The sequence below is a fragment of the Anarrhichthys ocellatus genome, unplaced genomic scaffold, assembly GCF_004355925.1.
Source record: "Anarrhichthys ocellatus isolate YVR2014 unplaced genomic scaffold, GSC_Weel_1.0 scaffold93, whole genome shotgun sequence".
NCBI lineage: Eukaryota > Metazoa > Chordata > Actinopteri > Perciformes > Anarhichadidae > Anarrhichthys > Anarrhichthys ocellatus.
This window is the reverse complement of record NW_022280123.1, coordinates 422,392-430,015: the sequence shown is the minus strand read 5'-3', so window position 1 is coordinate 430,015 and position 7,624 is coordinate 422,392.

The window sequence follows — 7,624 nt, the reverse complement described above, 5'->3', positions numbered from 1 at the left end:
CCCCCCCCCCCCCCCCCCCAGCTCAGTCTCATGTAGGTCAACAAGGGCAAACAACTTTTAAAGACAATTCAGTCCCTCTTCCTCCTCTTCTCTCTCTCTGTCGTCCCTCCTTTATATTGTCCCCTGTTTGTTTGCATCAGCATGGAGAATGAACAGGAGCCCCCCCCCTCCTACTACTCTCTCCCCATCCTGTACCCCGACAGACAGTCAGACAGACAGACGTCTTAGCACTACTCCAGTTCTGAAAGTGGCATGGTGGACTCTCTCTAGGTAGAATGATGATGATAATAATAATATTAATGAAAAATAAAAGATTTTTATTTAGATGAAGTCTGCCGGTGTCGAGAGTGAATTATTGTTTGTTGATTTTTTTGTTTTCTTCATAATAAGATATATTGATTCTTTGGACAACGACACAACATTTTCTTGATATCACAGAGTCTGCCTTGATACAATTTAGTTTCGATGTAATTCACGGGCCTTATCACGGGATAAGAAGTATCACATGCCCATTTGACACACTCGGTTACATTTATGTCAACTCACAAAAAGAATCTGAAATATGATTTGACGGTTTTATCACTGGGCTCTGTAGGAAGGAGGTGCGCCTGGACGGGACATAGACGTGCCATGGGAATTTCAAAATAAAGGCGTTTCTTAAAGATGATGCGTATTGATGTATTCACTTTGCAACGATGATATTGAATCGTTGATCATTGAATCGATTGCGATGTAATCGCTACACCCGTACGGACTTGAAGAAGTGTCATATGATGTCCAGACCGGTTTCTAACAAAAGCTGCGATTAAGTTGCATTATGGGAAACGTATGATCCGGTGTTTTTGGAGCTTGACCCATACTATAAATCGGGGGTGTCAATGTCTGCTGCTTCAGTTACAAGCCCTACAACTCTATGGAAGTACAATACTAAATAGTTTCCTCAATCTACTCTCAAAGCCCGATAACGACAAAGAGAAAACTAAACGGAACAAAGGATTTTTTAAATTCTTGCAAATTCATAAACTGTAATGTCATATTTGACATATGTGTTGCACTTAAAAATTACAGCTCGGTTATAACGTGATAATGGTGGCGTAATAGTTTGATTCTTTGAAAAGTAAAATATGCGCATCAACAGTATCAAATGCGTGTATTTGAAAGTAATAAAAAGAAATTAAATAGAAACGTTAGTTTAGCATTTTGCTAAAAGTTTTTCCAGGTTCCAAGTCGGCATTAAACATAAAATGTGTACAGTATTCTCTTGAAACGAAAGGGAATGTATGGAACATCAAGTCAGCATTATAATATGGAAAATACTTTGACTTCCAAGAATTTTACTGTGAGTCTTAAGATAGAAGATAGAAGCCTACGCTTTTGTGAATCTGTCAACCTACGTTACCTCATCATCATCAGGTTATTAACCCATTAATGTTACCATTTTTTAATCCAAATATTGAACTGATGTAACCGCTTTATTGTTAGCGGATTACCGTTTTGTTGCTAAAATATTACATGTTACTAAACGTCTTTGCCTGGTTGCTATCTTTAAATGTGTTTCCCCATCTTTCCCCTGTTAAATAAATGTCAGTATAATATTACCCAGATATACCCTCTGTCGGGTTGGACTCTTGTTGGTGCATTGAATTTCGTGTCGGAAGGTGGAAACATGCATTAGCATTAAACTAAATTATTATTAGAACTTGATTGAGTCAGTGCCAAAGTCTCTAAACTGTGACTACATTTCATCACATGACTGCCTGTTTATTTTATAATGTGGTACCTGTAGTGTGTAGGTTATAATTAACTACAATGTATAACGTAGTTGCCTTTTACAGGTCACCAAATAGTTGTGGTGTGTGTGTGTGTGTGTGTGTGTGTGTGTGTGTGTGTTTGTTTGGTTTTTGTGTGTGTGTGTGTTCAAAAAAAAAAAAAGTATCAAATTCCTCCTCGTATAGAAACCAGAGCTTCGGCTTCCTCTGTTCTACAACCTGACTCCTTGCTGACGTTCAGGTGTACACACACACACACACACACACACACACACTTGTATATAGAGAGAAGCACATATGCAGTATATGGATGCACATTGCATTCCCTTTTCATCATCTTGGCCATTCAGCAGCAGACTTGTCTGATCAGCAGTACGCTGTCTGGTCATAGGGCCCCTGGTCTCCGATCTTTCTGCCCACAACACACACACACACACAGCTCCCTGTTTTCTGTACAAGTAAAAGTAGTACATGTGAGCTGTAGTTTCCACAGTATTTAGCAGATTAATAGTTCTTGACAGTAAACAAAGCTGGTAACTTCTGGACCTCGTGGTCCTTTTTCAATCAGTTCCATCTGACCACCTTTCCTTTGGCTCTCGTGATACTTACTCACATGACCGCATGTACAGTATTGCAAACAGTGTTAACGAAAATGGCGTTTCATCTGCATTTCAATGACAAGAAGTCATTGAAAGTCCCAAAATTTTTGGTGATATTCCAATGGCAACACACAAGATAATGTCTGCATCCCTTCCAGATGATCATGCTTTGAGAACAACACCCCCGGCTGTGGAAGCACAAAAGGCCCAGGACCCCTGCCCACTAACCCCCTTGAAAATAATGTATCCACACAGCGCACCTGGACCTCATGGCATCCCTGGCAGAGCTCTCAGGGTGTGTAAATGTTTCAAGAAGACCACCTTTGCTCCTGTCCCCAAAGAGACTAAAGCCCTGTGCCCTGAACCTCTACCGCCCGGTAGCCCTCACCTCTACCGTCATGTATTGTCCCACCGATAAGGTGCATCCCCATCATGGTAGCAGCGTGGCCTCGGAGGCAGAGCCGGTGCCTGAACCAGGTCATGGAATGCCTCAGTGGACCTCCGGTTTTTGTGTAGTTTGTCTGGAGCATCTGAGACACTTTATTTCCAAGGAAAACCCTGAATTGTGTCATTATTGCCTTCAGCCTTGCGCTTTATTGCGAGCTTCTGTTTGTAATCTTGACTTCAGTATTAGTTGGGGCAGTCAAGTCTTTGTGGACAACATAGTCAGTTGATTCCCAACACACAGACAGACACAACTGTTCATGCCCGGTGCACTCTTGAGTTTCATCCACGATAATTGCATTCACTTTTTTAGAAAGTGGTGAGAGACTCCCGAAACGTCTCATGTGTAAGTTCATTGATTGTCTCCTGTAATTCATATTTCCAGGTAAGCATTAATCTTTCCAGAGTGGGGTTTTTCCTTTCAGGAAATAGTTCTCCTTATCTCTATGCCCCCAAATTGCGAGCCCCTGTCGGGTTGCAGTCGGTGCAGTTGGTCCATCATTCCATCCCCTCTTTTCTCGTACTCAATGCACTCTTGTTTGACAAGCCAAGTTCTGACTGGGTTTTCGACTGCAGTAAGTGCAATTTCTTTCGGACACATGCTTTGTGGCAGGTTTTCCAGTTATTATTTCTGGACTTTTCAGAGCTGTCATTTCCTCATTTGGAGAAAGGTACCAGCTGTTTGACAGCAGCAAATCATAGCTCGAGGTCCACACACTTTAACTCCCATAAAGGGGGCAGGATACGAGATTGGGGGCATGATCTATTGCCTCTCTACGGCTCTCAACATGGCAACGGCAGAGCTGGCAGCTCACAGCTAACAATGCTAACAGGGCTAACAGTAAAAACTATACGGCAAACGTGCTGACAGAGCTAACCCTTATGACCCTTATGTTCTCCTGCGTCTCCGTGAGTTTTCTCTGGGTGCTCTGGGTCTCCTCCCTCAGTCCGAAGACATGCAAGTTACCCTAAAAGATACGGATCTGTGGCGCAATCTCCAAAAATATTCAGTAAAGGTTTGGTCTAAAGGCAACATTTAAAAGACCCTAAAAGTATGTTAGTAGTACAAGTAATGGCCTCCTACACAAACACACCTTTTCATTTCAGAACAGTCTTGGTTATTTCAGGAGAGATCATTAGTGTGGCTGTCGGTGCCCTTGTCACTGGTTTGAAGGGGGCGGGGCTCAGGTTTTAGCAGCATTTCAATCTGAATCTGATGATGATGTTGGTTTGTTTGGCTACTATTTTTGAGAGTTGTACTCTTTAAGGGATTATACCTACAGATGTTTGTTTTTTTAACCTTTGTTTTTGCTTCGTTATTCATGAATATTCAATACAAGATTTGAGTGCCCAGTCACAATTGTTTTATCAATGATTTCTTAAAACTTTATTGCTCATTTAAGAAGGAAATTCACAAGAACAACACTGCATGCAAAGAACAGAAGGAACAGCTGTAATTTCATGAATTGAGACATTCATTTAGTTAAGTATCTAATAGCTTGTTAATAGCTTTTCAGTATGTTAATTTGTGTGACTTTCTTCATTAAGCAAACAAATATATTTATCAAGCAGATGAAAAATATTCTTGGTTTTATCAATAAATTACATTAACATACAACAAACTACCTGCGTTAAAAAACTAATTATTGTGGAGAGGAGGAGGATAAGAGGAGCAGGCAGCTCAACAACATTTAAATCCTTAAATCTTTCGAGAGGATCTGAGGAGAAAATAGTGTCAGTCCTTGATTTGGAGACAGGAAGGGACCAAAAAATGAAATATAAAGAATGACAGGAGTAAATCAAAGTTCCACTCTGGTGAACAGCCACACAAAACACCACCCAGGGCCCACTTTAAAAATGGTAGTTTAAGTCATTTTTGGAGTTAAAAAAATCTTGAGAGAGAGACAGATCACGCCATCCGCTCCTGTCGGGCCGCAAGTCAGGTGAACATCGTCCTCCAACATCCTCGGACACATGGCTATCTGTCCAAATTGGAATAATATGAGTGAACTTTTCCATTGGAGGACTGATGAACTCACATGTGATAGTTGTAACATGGGTGGGTAGTAGTAGGCTCGGGCTCGTGGGTCAGCCCACCCGTTTTAAGCTGCGTTTGTGTCTGAGACAACTGGGGGTGCACTTCTTCTCCAACTTGGTGCCGGGCGACGCAGGGGCCGGAGCTGCAGACCCCTGCTTCCTGTTTAGAGAAAGAGAGAAACCAGACACAGCAGCAGATAAATGAGAGGAGGAAGTGTGATTGAGTGTTTGTTCTGGCAGTGACACAAGAGTATTTCATTATTAACCGCAGACTCCTGTGGCCTCGAAACCACTGGTGTGATCCCAGTCCAGTTTGTGGTGGCCGAGACCGGCACAAATTATTATCCTCCCTCAATGCATCAATAATGTAAAAACAGTAATCAGCTTGATGGATACTTGTCAACTCAGAGCCATTACCCCAGAAGACTCGATGTGTTTTAAAACACCGACTAAAACAAAAGTATAGTGAACTAAACATGACAAGCCTATAGGTTTCAGCTTCCACATCTATACTGATCACTTTGGTGTGTGTTCATATAGTGATATAAATAGAAGTTATATTAACATTGTAAATAGTTCGAAGTCTTAATAAGGCACCCTTTAACAATGGGTTTAATTAATGCTTAATTAATCATTTATTAATGCTTAAGAAGAAAAACTTTAGAGTTGCCAGGTTGTGAAAAATAATATTACTGATAGGACGTACCGTTTGAAAAATTATGTGGCCCAATATCCATTTATTAATTACTTATACATTTATAAGTAATTTATAACTGCATTATTATTACAATAAAAAGATAAACAATAGCCATACATTATTTTTACAACCTGGAAACCCTAAATCTGTTCTTGTTATAGCCTTTAAAGCATCAGTAAATGATTTAATAACTATTTATAAACAGCTGTTATTTAATGGTTGCATAAAGTGGTTTCCAGATGTTCCCAAAACAGTAGTAAAGTATATTATAATATGCTTTACCTAATATTGCATTTCTACTTTTTGACCATCAGAGAGGTACACTTTATATTTCTGTGCTGATTAATGTGTCTTTGGGCAACAAAACATTATCCACAGATTATACAGCTTTTAGCCACGCTAGGCAGCTACCATCGGTCTGGCAATGTTGGTTGATCGCTTGGTCCACGACTTTGGGCCAAACAGAAATATCTTGACAACTATTTGGTGTATTGCAATGGAATTTGGTACATGTATTCACAGCCCCTAGAGGTCAATGACTTTGGCGATCAGTTGTTATTGTAAAGCATGTATACTAATGACTTTTCCTATGGCACCACCAGCAGGTTGACAATTCAATTTGTCCAATTTGTTTGTGACCTGCGAAACTAATGGCATTCCCATCGGCCTTGGGTGTGCTTTGTCTTTAGCACTAACAAGCAAACGTTAGCATGCTAACATGCTATGCTAAGATGGTAAACATGATGACACTAAACACTATGTATCAAAATGTGTATCAACATATAAAAATACTCACGTCAATTAATGCACAAGTTAGCTATAAGTCAGAGGTCCCTGCAGCAGAGATGTTCCTCACCTGGCGGCAGCGGCGGCGGTGGCCTCTCTGTTCCTGACCTGCTTCATCACCTTCAGCATGCGACAGATCTGTCTCAGGCTCATCCTCGGAGCGTGGCATGCCAGGCGGGGCCGCGGGGCGAAGCGAGGGCCCCGGTGTGTGAAGAGTAGCATATAGTTGGCCCGTCCGGGTCCTCTGCCAAACAGCTGCAGGGGCTGAACACTGGCATAGCAGGATGCGAACTAGGGACCGTGGAGGGGGAGGGTCGGGGTGAGATTAGACACAGACATACATGCATACATACATACTGTATGCAGATATACAACACATGCATGTACACACACACATACATTCACTCACTCACACTGTACGTCATACTGTAATTAGCCAATAATAAATCAGGGAGCTGTTGCCGTGGGCTTTGTCTTATAGATTGAATTCCCACTTTGTGGATACAGAAATAGGGTCAAGCAAAATAACATTATTTCAATTTTAAGATTATTTTGGCGATTCAAGTATTTTTTTAAAAACTTTTCTCATGACGTTGATCCCCAAATTATATTTTCTCAAAATTCCAACTTTAACTTACAAATGAAACAAACGCCTTAACGTATATTTAAAACGAATAATGTACTTATACTTGTACAGTATATGTTTAGTGTGTAATGCACTGATACTGTATGTGTTGATGCCCAAATGAGCACGGCGGTAAACCCTGAATGTGCACAGTGCTGCCTCTTTACACCACACATTTACCTCACAAATGAATTTGACCATCATGGGACATACTGATTATTATTTAATCACAAATTGCTATTATTAGCCTCCCGACATGTTAAATCTACTGGAGCATAATACAGATACTGTAGCTGGATACGGTCTCTGCGGCCCAATAGAATGGGGCCATGTGAACAGCTCCAGTCTCAGCTGTGTGCAGCTGTCTTTCACACTTCAAATGTACCACTCCGACACACACACCACACCATTTTAATTAGTGTTCGAGTCGCTGTCTTCCTCTCGCAGACTTGATCATCCTCTCAATCAGAAACCCAAGACACACACACGAACACACGCGCGCGCACACAAAGGAGCGACCACAAAGAGAATTCAATTGTGCAGATTAATTTACAGCAGCACCGACACTTGATCGTGCAGATTTGCCCACCAACAGTTGTCTACTCATGCACGCAAGCATGCACACACACACACACACACACACACACACACACACACACACACACAC